The sequence below is a fragment of the Ictidomys tridecemlineatus genome, chromosome 14, assembly GCF_052094955.1.
Source record: "Ictidomys tridecemlineatus isolate mIctTri1 chromosome 14, mIctTri1.hap1, whole genome shotgun sequence".
NCBI lineage: Eukaryota > Metazoa > Chordata > Mammalia > Rodentia > Sciuridae > Ictidomys > Ictidomys tridecemlineatus.
Window position 1 is genome coordinate 39,849,654 of NC_135490.1, and position 17,300 is coordinate 39,866,953.

The 17,300-nt window shown below is 33.0% G+C and overlaps 1 long non-coding RNA gene across 1 annotated transcript in view; it reads left to right on the forward strand.

Moving 5' to 3' along the window:
* LOC110598705 (uncharacterized) overlaps window positions 1–3,650 on the forward strand; it is a 120,664-nt gene extending 117,014 nt beyond the window's left edge. Inside the window, exon 8 of the long non-coding RNA XR_013430327.1 lies at window positions 663–3,650. This is a non-coding gene — a long non-coding RNA (uncharacterized LOC110598705). The remainder of the gene's footprint in view (window positions 1–662) is intronic.
* The last annotated feature ends 13,650 nt before the right edge of the window (window positions 3,651–17,300 follow it).

Below are 17,300 nucleotides of genomic sequence, written 5' to 3' on the forward strand. Positions count from 1 at the left end.
TTGTTCACTTGTGTTTTTACTTTTTTTTTGCTGAAAAATCAGTGATGGTTTGATTGTTGCTTCTTTGAAGATAATATGCCAGTTTTCTCTGGCTGCCTTTAAGATTGTTTTTGTGTCTTTAATTCAGCTGATTTATGATTATGTGGGTAGGTAAAATTGTTATTTTACATTTTGTTTTTGAAAAATTTCCTTTCTAGACATGTGTTCAGCTATTAGAACCTGAAAATGGATGTATTTTTTTAATCAAATATAGAAAATTCTGAACTGTTACCTTTTAAAATATTTTTTTCCACCTCACTTATTTCTGTCCTTCTGGGATTCAGTTATACTTTTGGTAGAATTTTGCCCACATTTCATGTGTTCCTTTCATTTTGGTCTTTTGTTTCTTTGTTTTATATTTTTTCAAGTTTATGTACTTCAAATTGATTATTTCCTGCCTATCTTTCTTAGTTTACTGCTCTTATCTTTTACTGCATCCAATCTGTTTTTAATTAATCCAGTGAGTACTGTCCCAGATATTTTATTTTTTGTTTATAAAACGCCCATCTGATTCCTGTTTTATAGGAATTCTTCATCTATGTTGTATCCAGTGTATTTGGGCTGTTGTAACAAAACACTGTAGACTCTGTGGCTTATAAAGTACAGAAATCTGTTTTTCACAGTTCAAAAGACAGAGAAGCCAAAGCTCAAGACAAATTTGGTGTTGACGAGGACCTGCTTTCTGGTTTCCAGACAGTACCTTCTTCCTGTGGTCTCACAGGGTGTCAACAACTGTCTTGGCCTTTGTAATGAAGGTATTAATCCCATCTGTGAGAGCCTCATCCTCATAACCTAATCATTTCTCAGAGCCCCATTTACTAATACTTTCTCCTTGGAGGCTAGGATTTCAACATTAGAATTTTGGAGGGAAATAAACATTAAGGCAATTCATACCTTTATTTCTATTGAATATACTAAAATTATTTATTTTTCCTACCAATTTATGAAAATCTACAGATTTTCAAAACTATATGTTTTTCCCCCCGTCTGGATTTTCAGTCATTTTGAATTCTAACATGCCCCATCTATTTTGATTGGAATTCATATTTTGAGAATAAGAAATTGTGAGTCTCTGTATAGCCTCCTAATGAGAATGTGAAAAAAATTGTGGCCTTCAAAGAAAGCACCAGTATATCACCTGGCCTGTGTCAAAGCTTGGTTTTAGACTTGGTTAGTGTTGTTTCATTACACTATGTCTGTAGAAGGTGACCTATTCTCCTTCTTTTCAGATCAGGTGGCTGTTATAATCAATACTAAGCTTCCCCAGTTACTATTTTTCACTGTGTTTCTTGGAATTTTACCCTGTGAGCCTGCGATTCTAAGACTTCCACTTTGTGTTTTGAGTATTTCCCTTAATCTGTAAGTTGGAAAATGTTTTCAAAGAAAAAACTGAGGTTTTCACATCTCATGCTTCCCTTTGCTCAAGATTCTACCTGGATTGGTTGCTCTTATGATTTCAATCATTTTTTTTTTCAAATCACTTTCTTAGTTTTTATGCTTTATTGAGTAGGTTAATCCAATATAAGCTGCTTCCTTCTGGCTCAACTGGAAATCTCTATATTTAAATTTTTTCAATTATGCCAAAAATATTTTAAGGTTTTTTCCTGTATTAAATCCCAACCAGATTTCTGTATTGCAACTTTTTTGTTATGCATTTTAACAAAGAAGAGTTTCTATACCTCTTTTTCCCACAAAACATTGACTTTCACAGAGTTCAAGACATTTATCTTGCATAATGACTCATATTCTAGAATTGTTAGATTGCTTCCTCATGATGTCTTTTAGCATGCCATTATCCCTAATATTTCCTCTAAATTGGAAAGTTGATCTAACAGCATGGTTATATACATTTTAAATCTTTTGCTCTTGTTAAGAACAATTCATACATAACATTGTGTACTTCCTATTGTTATGTTCTACATAAAACTATTTGAATGCTTGGTTAAGGTGATAAAAAGTCAATTCTTCTTTTTTAGTTTTTATTAAGCAGAATTTGATTTTGTTATTTTGGGAGCACTAGCTTGAAATATTTTAAAATGAACACAAAATACCCCCTGAATCATATTACATGTGCATGTAAGTGATGTTAATTATTTTATGTAAACATACCTAAGCATCTCCCTTTTTTAAAATCAAGAGAGATAATTACTAGCACCCCAGAAACATTTTATCTTTCATGTTCCACAGTTTTTAATCCTAAACAGGGCCATATTCAAATTCCTATCACTATTAATTACCTATGGTTTCATTTAAACTTTTTATTTCTACCAGCAATGATACAAGTATTCCTCTTTCTGAAACTTTTTTATTCTATGTGTTTCAGTGCAATTTCATTCCTGGATTTTTTCCCATCAAATGACAAAATAGCTAGATCCTAATCATTGTCACAACCAAGAATTGTACTGCACATTTCTGAATGTACCTAAGGGGAAAGTAGTATTTCTGCTGATAAACACTAGACTGTGCCCATATTGGAAGGCCAAATAAAGCTATGTGGGTGCCCAGGGAATTCTCCAAAGTTTATGGTAGCAGCTAGGTCTCCAAACATACGGCATCTTTTACCACTATTTTATTTTATTCATCACATCTTTTTTTTGTGGTCATTTGTTTAAATTTCCCTCCATATTTGATTGTTACCTTCATGAATTAGCTTCATTTATCACTATAACTGTGTATAGGAACAATCAATGAATATTTGTGGTTTGAAAGAATTTCTGATGCTTAATGTTTTAGTTTAAAAAAAGCTGGAAAGGTAGAGAAAGACATTACAGTGAGATCCTGGATGGGAAAATGAGGAGATTATAAATTTTGCTATCAGGCAGGCATACAAAGGTAAGGAAAGTGAGGCCACCCTCAGAGTTAGGGCCTGAACTAAATATCCTGGAGTAGCCAAATGTTCTTGCTTAAATGTCTTGTCTTGAATGGAAAAGTCTCTGACTTACTTTGTTTAAAACCAACCTTGTGAACCTGTTATCAAGATTAATGTGTTTTTAAAGAGTCCCTGTTGGTTTTTCCATTACCTATTTTGAACAACAAAATAAAAACAACAACAAAGCATGAAGCACTCTCACAGATTCTGATGGCTTATTATTCTTCTCAGTACACATGATAGGCCTTATGATTCCCATTTTATAGGGGAGTAAAATCACTACTTTATCGTAACTATTTTTTTATATGGGTGGCTATTTTGAAACTGTCTTCGTACTGTTTTTAAAAAGAATACCACCCACTTGGCCATATTCCACCTTTGTTGACATTATATCCCCATGAAATTTATGTTTCTTCTTTCCCCTTTTACCTGTGAATTAACCAGTCACTGAGGTTACCTGACCCAGACACAGCCCTACATCAATTTCACTAAATTATTTGGCCTTTACTCTAGTGGTGAAATGAATAGCTATATATTCACCACTGCTGCCAAAGGCATCTTAGTACATCAGGGTTTTGTGACAGCAGTTTTGGAAAACTAAAATACCAGGTCAATTGGAGATAATCATATCTTAAAATACAGCCGTCTTATCATACAGGCAGCCAATTTTTTTTTAACTCTTATCTGTTTTGATCCACTATGCTGTACTTTCATAAATAAAGAAATCTATACTATTGATTAAGACTTAGAGCTTCTAACTTTTGTTAATTTTGATATCTGCAAATAATACTAATCTCATTTGTTATATTTAGTGGGCCTTTTACATGATTCCTACTCATAACATTTTAGTTGTGTTTTGTACCCAAATTTAGTTTTTTTTAAATTTCCTTCTCTTTTCTTCAAACTTTTCTGATATTAATAACCATATGTCTATAAAACATATATGATTTTTTGAGATATATGTCTTTTTGTTACCTTGGCAAATGAGTTGGTATATTTAGTTTTATTTTTTTTTACTGCAAGAGATTAGGTTATGATTTGAAAATTATTGTATTTGAAACACAATTATGTGATAATAAGATGTTTTACAAAGCCTTGGTCACATACCACATATTTTATAACTAAAGGAATATAATTTATTTTAGAGGATTTGCCTGAACTGGAAGAGTCAAACTTAGTATTGTATGAAGATAGGCCTCTTTGGAGGTTTATATGGACTTAGTTCATGGACTATAAATATACTTTAAAGTATGCATACATTTTAACATTCAAGAAAAAGTCAACAACTTACACTCATATGTTTTTAACTTTTCATTGCTGTGACAAAATATCTGAGAAAAATTTAAAGCAGAAAGGGTTAATTTTGTCTTACACTTTCAGAAGTTTTATTCATGATTAGCCAGCTCCACTGCTTTGGACCTAAAGTGAGTAAGAATATCATAATAGAAAGGACTGGGAGAAGAGAGCTGCTCACCTCATGGAAGCCAGGAAGCAGATAAATAAATAGAGATGGGACAAGATGTACTCTCCAAGGCCTTCCCTGAAGAACCCACACTCTGTAACTAGGTCCCATCTCTCACAGTTGCCACTGCCTCCTGATAGTCCATGTAGCTAGGAATCTATCAATGAATTAATCCACTGATTAGATTAGAGCCCTCATGATCCAATCACTTCTCAAAAGCCCCACCTCTGAACATTGCTGTACTGGGGTGGAACCTTCAACACATGAGCCTCTGGAGGACATTCCATATGATATCATAACATAGTATAAATTTTTAAAATGCACACTCACAAGTTTCTATATGCACTATATATTATATTATATACATATTTTATATATAATATATTATAATGTGTGTACAGTATAGATTTAATCATAGCATAAATAGAATTTGGTATGCTGGCTTTTTAAATTAATGGGTAATTAGCATCATAATACTATTTTTATTTTAAATGAAGCTTATCATGATACTGTCAGCAATTTCCTTTGTACTTTGTCTTCCAAGAAAAAAGTAAATTTCAAGTAACAAGTCTTGTGTTAATTTTCTTCTGTATTACTCAAAATTATATGCACAATTTATGTTATTCACATCAGTGCTGATGGAAAAAGAAAGACAATAGTAATAATCCAACCAAAGTTCGCTGTATTACCTCTCTGTGATACAGTGTGGTTGCTGTGGGAATATCAGAAAAGAGTTGGCCCTGACATTTTGAAATGTGTTATTTCATGGTCAGGAGAGATAGAAACTACATGATGAAGAAAGCAAAGTACTCAGCAAAAGTCATTTAAGATGATATACACATGTAGAGAATGGAGAAAAATGGAAGAAGAAATATGAATGGATGTAATCAAAGATATAGTATGTAAGCTAAGCCTTGGAAAAAATGTATTAATTAAATAAAATTTCCACCGGTAGAGAAGATGACAAGATGGGAATGAGGGAAATGTTCATTTTCATTTTTTTTTCAGATTTCATTTGTTATTATTTCTGAAACAAAATGAAAAGTATTCACTGGGAAGCTTCTGTAGTTATACAGCATTTTGTCATTGACAACTGTATCTCTAGATGGGAATAAAGTTGAATACTACAAGAAAGATAAAATCTCATGAAACCAAATTATTACTCTGTAATTAATACTATTTAATCTCATAATTTAAAATTACTGAATGAATTAGAATGCTCACAAAGTAATTAAGCATGAAAATTTGTTTTTTGTTGTCACAGTAAAAGTGAATGGAAAATTTTTCTTAATACTCTAACTGTAGTTTTATTACTTTCAAAATACATTAACTATGCATTTAATTTGCATTTTATTTTGTCCTTTAGAGAGTTTCATAAGTTTTAAGAATTTCTTCTAATATGTTTTCCATGCTTATTGTTTAGAAATAATTTATACATGAGTTGCATAATGTATAATTCTGGCATATATTTTATGTACATATAGTTATAAATAGAGTTGACTCATGGATATATGTAAAATTAAAAGTATTATATCTACTTTATGGCATTATAATGAAACTCATTAATAACTCCTCTAGTAACATTATTTTAATAAGAAATTATTTCTTGAGAAAAAATACAGTAAGAAAGAAAATATTATTTATTTGTTTATACTAGTTATAAATGTCAAATGTAAAAATATAACAAATTATGGAAATGAATATTTGAAGAATTTATACACAATGCATCCTAAACAGTGAATAAGGGCTTTAGTTGAAAATTCCTAGATAATTACAACACTGTTCCTCAAAATTTGAAAGTATTCATATAGATCTTTAAAGTTTAGATTGTTGGTACCTACAACTTATCTTTGTTTAATCATCTGCTTTTATATTCTGTTTTTTTTCACCTGCAATGATCACCTCAAATTGATCAGATTTATATTTCCTCAAACTTTGCAGATGAATTGTGAATCTTTCCAATTTTACATTTTGTGAGGGATTAAATAGCTTAAAAAGTGCTGTCATATGCAATTAAGCAAATGTGCAAAAACTATGTGTATAATAAATACTCTCATATTTACAAAATCTCAAAATGGAAACACTCATTAGTCATTGGATCTCTCTCCTCCATTTATTTAGATCTGCATTAATTATACTGGATACAAACTACTAGCCATTTATAAACAACTTTCTGAAAGAAAATAAATACTTCCAGTGTCAGAGTCACATTAGTTGTAGAAACATCAATGTGTGAAAAGTTTGCAAATACATAAATAAATATCTATGGAGATATTTTGCCCTGTATTCCATATCCATTCATTGATTTGGTCTTTCAAAAGAAATATTGGGTCCCTATTCTATGTAGGGAAGAGACTAGGTGTCAGCAATAGAAAAATTAATGAGATATAGTCCATACCTGAGAGTTTTCAGTTTCTTACCTGAGATACAAAAGTAATTTTTGTAAATAATACGGTAAATGCTATTGTGAGGAATATGACTGAAATACTGAAAAGAAACAGAGTTTGCTATGAAAATTATACTATTGAGAGTATTGTTTATGGGGTGAAATATACTTTGTCCCTCTGGCAAGGCATAACTAATTTAAAATTTGAAGGGAATTCTGAGATTTCTTTGAATTCATAGAAGCATGTGTGTCATTTTCTCCATGTCTGGGCGTTGCCAGAGAGTGTTCTCAAGTGTTACTACAGAGAATGAAAAGGCCAGCCTTGTCTCTCATTCAGAAACTAAGCCCATGCTATTATAGGAACATGGTGGACTTCAAGGTTCCATACAAAGCTAATTAAGCCTCTGGATATCAGGAATTTCCTTTGGCAATGGAGCTCTAAGCAGCGTGTGAGCTTTCTCTTACTTCCCTACATGTGACATTTGTCCTCCAACCCATGCTATTCTTGGAATCATGGCTTGTCCTAGAACATCAAGCATGGTAGATGGAGAAGGCATGTTATCTGCAGGAACGTAGTTTGAAAACAAATCTCAAGGACTCACCATTCACATTTCCTTGACTGCAGTCTCATGGAACTTAATATATTTACATTTTTATCCTTTTGAAATCAGGGAGAGATCTTACCCGAGATACCCATGGAATTTTTGTAAAAAAAAAAAAATGTGGTCTTCTATTGTAAATTATTTATGTATCATCACACACACACACACACACACACACACACTCACACATACACTCACACGTATGATTCCATAATGTTTCTTCTCTCCTAATTCTTCTAGCATGTAAAATCCCTCACTTCATGTTTCTTCATAAACTATGTTTTAATTTAATGTTAGAGGAGTGTGTAATGTAATATGCTTGATGATAATTAATTATTTATTTGTGCTGCCCCATGCCTCATCTACTCTTTCTTATTTTGCCTAAATGTCAATTGCAATATTCCCTACTGAGAAAAAAAATGATGTAAAATATAAGGCTCATGATTTAATTTTTATAATCTAATTGCCGAATTGGAAGGCATTTGGCATTTTTAATGTGCCAATTTTAAAAATAGCTAAGACATGTTTTTTGGTTACTTCAATTATTCTTAATAAAACTGTATATACTTAGAGTTTTTAACCCTTCATTTTTTGGTGAAAGTATTGGTGCTCTGAGAAAGATAAACTCAGAAAATTAGAGGGAGGTAAACAGTCACTCAAGGAATTTTTGGAAAATGTGTTGGTTCAGTGCCTATGGAAAGCCAGATATAATAATTACTACATACCAGGAAAAGCAATCAGCTGATGGTAGAGAGTTACTGAACAGATAAAGACAGCATAGCTCAGCATAGCCTTGGGCCAAAAACAACAGGATCAGATTTAGTAATTAGGTAGTTTATGGCAACTGATAAGAAAAGACAGAGAGTTGTCAGTGGTTAATTTACAGACCCAAGCAGTTAGGTCACTGAAGTGTCACAATATACACATGAAAGGGACCCCAATTTTGTGCATTGGAAATACAAGTGGATACATCTTTCCAGAAGAAGGCTCATCTAGTGGATGTTCTTACACAAAATCACATAGTGGTGTAGGAAAAAAAATCAGGAAAATAAAAAGGAAAGAAATGCAGTGTCAAAGAGAGAAATAGAATTAAAATGTGTCATCAGAGAAACCCTTTGCATTTGAACCAAATTGAATGTACTCCAGACTTTTAATTGATTCAGTAATTTCCCCTATCTCCAAGGAGTTTAAAAACATGTCTTGGTATTGACAAATTAGTAATTCTTCTTGCATGGAGGGGTAGATAAAAAGGTGACAAAAGTTTACACAATGCATACAAACATTTATGACACAGTTTGAAAACTGAAAAGACTTTGGGTAGAGGAAGAATGTAGGCACAAGGTAAAAACTGAGGAAATAAAACTGGTGCCCAATATCACAGCAATGAGATGTAGAGACTGCAATGAATAGGATTCAAAATAACTCACTTTCCTTAAGCCAAGTCTGATGATAAAACCTAGCTATTAAAAACAATAAGGATCTGGGCTGGGGATGTGGCTCAAGTGGTAGCGCGCTCCTCTGGCATGCGTGCGACTCGGGTTCGATCCTCAGCACCACATACCAACAAAGATATTGTGTCCGCCAAGAACTAAAAAATAAATATTAAAAATTCTCTCTCTCTCTCTCTCTCTCTCTCTCTCTCTCTCTCTCTGTGTCTCTCTCTCTCTCTCTCTCTCTCTCTCTCTCTCTGTGTCTCTCTCTCTCTCTCTCTCTCTCTCTCTCTCTCTCCTCACTCACTAAACAAACAAACAAACAAACAAACAAACAAAAAACCCAATAAGGATCTGATGATAAGAGCCAGGCAGGCCATTTCTGCACTGGTGATTCTCAAAGCTACACAAACACTTTACAATAGGTACACACTACTTAGTGAGCAAAGCACCTTTGAAAGGTCACAGGCTCCCAGTGCAGTTCTGGCATTTGTCCAAGTCATTTTGTGCAAACAAGAATATCTGATCATCCAATGTTGTAATGAGTATTTGCTTATCTTTATTTTCTCCTGAGAGACCATCAGTTTTGGTTAAGTGATTAGTAAAAGAAAGTTAGAAGGGTAGGTATTATCAAGCTCTTTTTCAGGTGTCTATTTATCTATTTATAAGTAACCACATTATTCCTCAAAAAAAAATTAGGCTCTTTTTGCATGTTTACAATAAATGAGCCAAGACATTATTGATAGAATACCCAAACAATTAAGATTGCCCTAAAATAGCTAAACTCTCAGTTAAAGCAAATGAGCTAATACTGATATATACAGAAATCTGCATTAAATGTCTTTCTCTTTATTTGGTACAAAACAGCTGAATAAAATTGCTGAAGCTTCATTCTCTTTAGTGCAGAAATAAACCTTGGTATTTGATGCTGTTGTCTATGAACTAGTTCTCTCCTGTGAGTGGTTCGTCAGTGAGAATTGCTGTGTAACAAATTAACCCCCAAACTTAGAAACTAAAAAATATATCTGGGTCACGAATCTCAGTGTTGCTTAGCTTTGTGTCCCTGGGCTATGTCTCTAAGAAGGTTGGAATGAAGTTGGTGACCAAGGCTGTAGTCATTTCAAGGGTCAACTGGGAGAGGATCTGCCTTCAAGATGATTCAAATGATTATTGGCAGGCTTCAGAAGATCCACTTCCTAGTTCACTCACATGCCTGCTAGTAAACATTAGCTTTTAACTGACTGCTAACTGGAATCTTCCCTCAGTTCATTTTTTTTGCCATGTGACTTCTCCATAGTGTAGCTAAAAATATGGTTACTGGCTTCCCTCCAATAAAGCAATTAAGAGAGCAAGAGTAAATCTCACAAGTGACATCCATCATTTTTTCTGTGTTCAATTAATTGAGTGCAAGTCACTAGGTCTAGGTGAACAGATTTCAAAGGGAAAAAATATACTAGGAATTGGGGAGCATTGAGCACTATAACACATGCTACAGTCTGGCTTCATTTTTAAAAAATCATTGCTATTCTCAAAAATTCCAGTTATCTCATAGAATAATCCTCTGTTTGGTTTGATCTCAAGTTTTCAATTTTCTATATTTTTCATATGGGCACACAGCATATTTTATTTATGAAAATCAGGACACATAAAGCACAAAGGTTTTACAGAATGTTGGAAAACTGTACTTATTGAATGTATGAAAGATAAAACCAAATCCCTTCAATGTGCCTTTTATCTGATAAAGTTTGAAACACTGGAAGAAAACTAATGATATACTTAAATATCTCTTGGAAATAGCAAAGGATTGAATACAAAGCAGTGCTGATCTGTTCTTAAGATTATGTTTACTTTTGAAATATATAGTTGAATTTTTATGTTAAATGGAATTGAATTGTGTCCTAATAATATTTATTTAGAGTAACCTAGCAATAATACTATTGTACCACAAAAACTATAAGATACCTGGTTTCTTTGGTTTTAATTTAACTTTCAAGAGCAAGTGACATAAAATCAGATAATGAGAAATTTGTGAGAAGTTCTTTAAGGATTAGATACTTGATGCCATGGGTGGATAGAACCATAAGGGTAAGCAATAGTTAGGGGTGGAAAGATTTCTTTAACTGGTTTTCAATTATTTCAAATTAACTGATGAAAATTGCATATTTACTTGTGCTGGGGCTATATAAACTAAATAATTAGTTTCTTTGCTTTTGTTGTTAGTTATCTCATTTGAATATGCACATTGTTACATATAAGAAACTCTCCTTGGGATAGATCTGTGTGCGTAAATATTTATTGTGTGTGTAAATATTTATATATATTCATCAGCACAAGTGGCCAAATAAAACATTGTTGAATAAATTCGGTTGAATGCCCAACACACATAAATACTACTAGTTTTTAAAAAATTGTTGAAAACAACTAGTTCAACTCAGACAAAAGTCCAGGCTCCCTGGAACAGTAGGAATCTTTCTGCTTTGGGCTACAGAGCTTCTCTTCAGAGCCAATATAGCTATAAATGACACTGAGTCACAAATCATAGGAGATTTGGAAGCCACTGGCCATGTGCCCTCATCACCAAAACATAGGCAAGAATTCTGGGGAGTATTCTGTGTACTTCCATCACTTCGAGCTAAATCAAATTCCTCATAGCTGTTCATAGTGGCAATATTAATAATACATTTGGGGTTTTAATCACTGTTAATGCATTATAACATGCCCAGAAAAATTTAGCTATTTTAAATGAATATTTAGAAGGGATGTGGCAAATGTACATAGTCACATACATACCATCAAAGGTGCAGGAAATTACCATTGCCCCAAATTTCCCTGTGTCCTTTTGTAAATACCCTGCTCCCAACTCTTGCAATATTTGATGTTCTTTCTGTTATAGTTGTACCTTTTCTAGAATTTTGTACCCATGAAGTTATATAATACAATGTCTTTGTTATTGGCTTCTTTCACTCATCCTAATAATTTGGAGATTCAACAACATTGAGAGTATCCATAGTTTCTTTTTGTTGCTTGGGAGGACCATATTGTATGAATGGATCAATGCTTAGTCACATATGAATGCATAAACAAGTAGTGGTAGGTTTATTCCACTTTCTAGTTCTATGAACATGCACATATGTTGTCGACATATGTGTTCGTTTCTCTTGGGTAAGTGTCTAGAAGTGGAATTGGTTGATATTTGTTAATTAAATATTTTGCTTTACTATAAATTGTCAAAATAGCTTTCAAAGTGATTGTGCTATTTTACAATCTCACCATTAACCAACTCTTGATTTGAGTAGTTTTTTTAATTTTAACCACTCTATAATGTGTAACAATACCTCATTAAGGTTTTGATTTGTATTTCCTAATTTTTAGTACAGTTAAATATGTTTTTGAATGTTTTTTGATATTTATTTTTCTTATTTATGTCTTTCTCTCCCACTCTTATTTTCAAATTGCTTATCTTCTTAATGAGTAGTCTTTATTAATTCTAGATATAAGCCCTTTATGAGAAAGGGGACCATTTCCTCTGATATGTCTCTTGTCTTTTCATTTATAAAATATTTCAAAAATGAAAGATTCAATTTTTTAAGCTAAGAAATCCCTTACATTTAGCAATTCCCTAAGTTTTCTTCACATTTTATAATTTATTTGTTTTTTTTAGTTATACATGACAGTAGAATGTATTTTGACATATTATACATATGTGGAGTATAACTTCACATTCTTGTGGTTATACATAATGGGAAGTTTCAAATTTTGATGAAATCCAATTTGTGCACATTTTTATTTTATGGTATATGTTTTTTCATTTTTAAACCTAATGCTTTTTTATCTAAGAAACCTTTGCATAACACAAGGACAATTTTTTTCTCATGCTTTTCTTAATAATTGTATAATTTCTTATAGAAACATTTATTTTTAGTTGTGATCCAATTTAATTTTTTTTTCATACCATTACTTCTATGCTGTTCCACTGTACCATCTTTCTAATTTTATGTCAATACTGCAAAGACTTCCTTTATAATGATTTATAATAACTTTTGAAATTAGTTTGTATGAGTATTTCAAATTTGTTCTTACTTTTGAAAAAATCATTTTGGCTATTTTAGACTGTTTGCATTTTAATGAGAATTTGGACTTAGCTTATTAATTAATGGAAAAATAATATCTGCTATGGTTTGGATATAGGTTATTCCCCAAATGTCCATATGTGAGATCATGCAGGAATGTTCAGAGGTGAAATGATTAGATTTTGAGAGCTAATCTAATAAGAGGATTAATCCATTTGATGTTTTAGCAACTTGCTACTGTCCTGGGTATAGGTGAGTATAGGTAGGTACTGTGTGGCTAGAAAAAGTAGGTCACTGGGGCCATGTGTTTGAGGTTTAAATTTTGTCTCTGGCAAATAGAGCTCTCTCTCTGCTTCTTGGCTGTCATGAACTGACCAGCTTTTCTCCCACCTTGTCCTTTCACCATATGTTCTGTCTCATCCTGCCCAAAGCTGTGGAGTTGGCCAACAATGAACTGAACCTCTGAAACCATGAGCCAAAATAAACTCTTCTAAGTTATTGTCAGATATTTTTGGTCACAGAAACGAAACACTAACTAAAACATTATCAAAATAAAAAAAATCCATAGGATTTGAACTTGAAAGGAATTAAATCTATAGATTAGAAAAAAATGAGATCCTACTATCATCTTCCAATCTATGAATAAGTTATATATTTCCATTGTTGTTGATGTTTATGTAATTTCTTTCAACAATGTCTTATAAAATTAACTGTACATATCTTGCACATATTTTAAACTATGTCATGCTCTCTGTGCTATTCTAATTGCTTTCATTAGAATTTCTAATGTTTAATATGACTGTATAGAAATAATATATTTTTGTACATTGCTTTTGTGAATGGTTACCCTGCAAAACTAATTTAATAGTTTCAATAGGTTTTAAGCAGATTAATGTTTCCTACTGAGAAGATAACATCTTTCTATGCAAAGTTTCTGTAAAACTTTCTATAGTTTTACATCATTTTTCCCTAATATTTATGCTTGTTATTTGTTTTTCTTCTTTACTACACTGGCTAGGACCTCCAATGGGTGGCCCATGATCACAGGGCATCATGGTTCTATCACTTATTGCACCATCCAGAAATGGCTGACCCTGGAAAGCAGTGAAACAACACAGCTGAAATGCCTGCTCAAAGACCACACTTTAAAAAATGGGTGTTGTTTTTCCTGTTGCATATTTGCATTAAACCAGACTTTATATAGTGCTTTGCTCTGAAGAATAAAATGAGTACCAAAAGGTGAAAAGCACAAGTTGTCCCATATACCATCAATCCTAATTCTAGGGTGGTTTGTGTCATCCAGCTGTACAACTCGAGTTTCTGTTGGCTTGAAGGTTGTGGCTCCCAGTGCTGCACACTCTTGTCAGACTCACTTAAAAGATCCCAAAGGGCCACAAATTATGGCAATTGTTAGTGTCTTTGGACTTGTTGTGACCAGGTACCTACAGGTGGAACAGAATGAGTAACACTGTGACTCTGAGGCTAAGTGGTCAAACAGGGCAATAATCCATTCCACTAACCTCCCTCTTCTAAATTTCTCTCAGAGAGATGCCCTTGCAAGCACGTAGGGGAACTGCTTCAACCTGCAGAAAGAAGGTATGTGGCGTACAGTGCGGCATGATGGCTATGACTTCCTGCCAAGATTGTAATTCACTGACAGCTTTACCTGCTGTCTTGCTGGCACCACCCAACATCTGTATAGAGGCAATAATGCTTCCTCCATGTCCTGCCTAGCAGTGATGCAGCACTACAGTAGTGCTTATACAGGCCCATTCCTGTGAGATGAGAGACTCCTTAGTGGAACACTTTGGTTTCAAGATTCCCCATCAACTCCTCTATTTTAAAATGGCGTTGCAGTGTGAAATTCCTCTGACCCCAAATCTTTCCTTTTCCTTTCCTTGATAGGTGTTGAATCAGCATAATAGTCTAAAAATCTCCCTGACTTCTCTGTATCTCTCTCCTTTATCTTTCACAGGCATTATCCCTTTAAATCACTTCTCTGTCTCATCCCATCCAGGCATATGCTTTTTGAAGGACTCAAACTAACACATAATCCAAATACAATAAATAATTATTTCTGACATCGAATTAGACTTAGAAAATATACAAATTGCCAAAGAAACATGTGAAAATAGCTTTGCATCATTAGTTATCAGAAAATATAAATTGAAACCATAATTATATATCATCTAACACATTAGCAGAACGAACACAAAAATACTGACAATAGTTGTTGGTGAAGACAATTTGCATGTGGAACTCTCATCCATTGCTGTTGATTACATAAAAGGCAATTACCACTTTGGAAATGAATTTACAATTTCTTATAGTTAACCAGACACCTATTATTTGAGGAAGAACTGTACTTCAAGTCATATACCCAATAAAAACGAAAGTCTATGTCTACAAAAAGACTTATACGGGAGTACTCAAGACAGATTTATTAATAACTGTGAAACTTGGTTTCAGCTGTATGTTCATCAATAAACAGTGAAAAAGATTCTGTAGAGGGGCTGGGGATATAGCTCAGTTGGTAGAGTGCTTGCCTTGCATGCGTAAGGCCCTGGGTTCAATCCCCGGAACTACCCGCCCCCCAAAAAAGATTCTGTAGAGTCATATAATAGAATATTTTTCATCAATAAAATGGAATGAAATGCTGAATCACAAAACAAGTTGGGTCTGTCTCAAAAATCAATGAACTACATGCAAAAGAGTATTTACTGTTCCATTTCCTTTGTGTACAAACCAAAAATGTTCAAATTAGTTTCTACTGACAGAAGGCAGATCAGTAGTTGTCTGGGTGGCCTGTAAAGGGGCCAAGGAAGTTTGTGCATGTGAAGGGAGTATCCTGATACCTGACAGTGGCAGTTGCTGATTGTGGGTGGGTCAGCTGTTAAAACTCATTGAATTTTTAGTTAAAATAATTAAATATTCTGTATATGGACTATACCTTAATTATTGATAAAATATTGCAGCACATTGGATTCATCAAATGTATTAAAAGTAAATGGTTGAATTCAATGACAAGCAACTCCCCTTGGTTTGAAGCTACTGTATCAACAAAGAAAAATAAACACAGATATAAAGATTTATTTAAAAAGTTTGAGTGTCAAAAATATTCAATACAGGGGAAAAGTTTATAATATGCCTCCTTTTCATATTTTCAAAACATAAGATGATGATCTGTGTTTTTGAAATTGCTGAGGCCTTATGAAGTGTTGCAGTTGTTTAGAAGAACAATCTTAAGCAGCGGTTACAGTCCCAATTTTCTTCTAGTATCTGATTTCATATAAATGCATCTTCTTGCATATGTACTCGAATTCAAGTTGTAAACAAACTTGAAAAATTACATCACTAGTAAATTATTAAAAATTCAGAGGATAAAGTTATTCTATATTCAGTAAATTTTTTAAAAGCATCATTACAACTTGTCTAAAAGACATTCCTGGAGATAATTCTGATTATTATGCTCATAAGTAATGATTCCATCATTTAAAATGAAATACTATTAAAGTTTTAAATGGTATATTAAAACAATATGTCATCTACTATATTTTTATAACTCTTAATAAATATGGATATATTAAAATTCAGTTTTATTCTAGTTTGTATCTAGAACAGCATTATATCTAACATTTCAATAACGTGTTTTCTTTCTAATGTTATGACTGGATGGATAGTTTATCTACAATGCTTTCTATAATAATAAGAATATAGTTATAGGTTGCATTTTAATAATTTATTTGGCAGTATTTTTACAGTAAGATATTATTGTTCCTACTATGATTCTTAGTAGATTACATTAAATGGGAGTGAGAGGATAGTCGAAGAAATGTTCAGGAATTGGTGAGTGAGCACCATCTTTCTCCTTCCCCACAAAATGAGTTTTCTGTCTTTAATTTTGAACATATATGTATATTTTTATATTTGTGAAGGATGATAATTTGTGATAAGGAATGTTATTGCTTGGGCTAAAAGGAAAAAAAGATTAGGCTGAAAATCCTGAAAGCTGATCAGACAGATTTATTTTACATTCTATAGTTGAAGATGCAAAAAACAACATGGTAATTAGTCTACCATCCTGTTCATGTATCCATGGCAAGATTTTAATGCCTATTCCATGCTTCCATTGTATTTAGAATCTTTTTCATTTAGTAGTTTGGCAGAAATAAATGGGCTGAGAAAATGCAGATGTAAGGACAGGGCTTTAGGTATGTTCAAGTTCCACAGGGTAACAAGGTGATGAAAAGTGGCTTTTTGACAATAAGGCTGGGGGGACTAGGGAAGAATAGTGTTACCTTAGATTAGGTAGAGGGAAGTGATGGGAAGGGAGGGGAGGAGATGTGGGATAGGAAAGACAGTAGAATGAAACTGACATTATTACTGTATGTATTTATGTGACTACATGACCAATAAGATTCTGCAACAGGAACACTCAGAAA